Source organism: Microtus ochrogaster, chromosome 6, assembly GCF_000317375.1.
Source record: "Microtus ochrogaster isolate Prairie Vole_2 chromosome 6, MicOch1.0, whole genome shotgun sequence".
Classification (NCBI taxonomy): Eukaryota; Metazoa; Chordata; class Mammalia; order Rodentia; family Cricetidae; genus Microtus; species Microtus ochrogaster.
Window position 1 is genome coordinate 21133569 of NC_022013.1, and position 992 is coordinate 21134560.

Below are 992 nucleotides of genomic sequence, written 5' to 3' on the forward strand. Positions count from 1 at the left end.
TGAAGGACATCTAGGTTGTTTCCAGGTTCTGGCTATTACAAATAATACTGCTATGAACATAGTTGAACAAATGCTCTTGTCTCCAGTGTCTCTTGAACCTGCAAGGATCTAAGAATGTCTTAGGGTCCAAGAAAGTGACTTAAGGTGTGCAAATGCAGGTTACTAAGGTGTGTACATGCAAGACATACAGGTCTGAGGATAAAAAGTTTAAGTAATGACAAAGGCAAGTGATTTGAGACATTTAAAAAAATAAAACCTGTTTCAGATCTCCTTTTCATTATACTACTGCTATATTAGGGCCCACAGTCTTAGCATTAACCAATAGAATTCTGGTAAGCCACTAATCTAGCTATGATGGAATACTGCTACTACTATACTGCAATATCGCGATTTTAAATTCTCTTTGATTGTTTTCTAACTATAGACCTAGAAGATACTTTTCACTGTGCAAAAGACATTTGTCACCATCATTTCCGACATGAGTATGCCGCCATTTCTACAAAACAAATTTCAGTACAGATTAGAAATGGTAAAAAATGCTAAAGGGTCTAAAATTTAGGTTTCCACAAGCTCAAAGAATCCAGGGAGCCAACTTGGAGGATTCACCTGGAACAGGTCAGATGTACCCCTCCCTCAATTACTAGGCCCTAAGAGCCTAAGCCTCCCACCCCTCCCTAGTTCTGACACCTCTCCCTCAATCACCAGGACCTAAAGAATTTTTTCCCCTAAACTTAACCTTGTCCTCTCCTCTGCCAGTACCCCGTCAGGTCCAAGAGACACCAGACAGTTCCACAGAGCCTGGACAGCCGTGAAAGCAACCAGCTACCCCATGACATGGCAGCACCCCAGCTGTCTCAGGTCCCCCCATGCCCCAAATCAGCAGGAAGCAGTTGTGAGAACTAAACACCCTCATCCCCATTATCTGCCATGCCTAACTCCTCACCTTTTTAATAAAAGAAAGAGGAGGAGGAGGAGGAGGAGGAGGAGGAGGA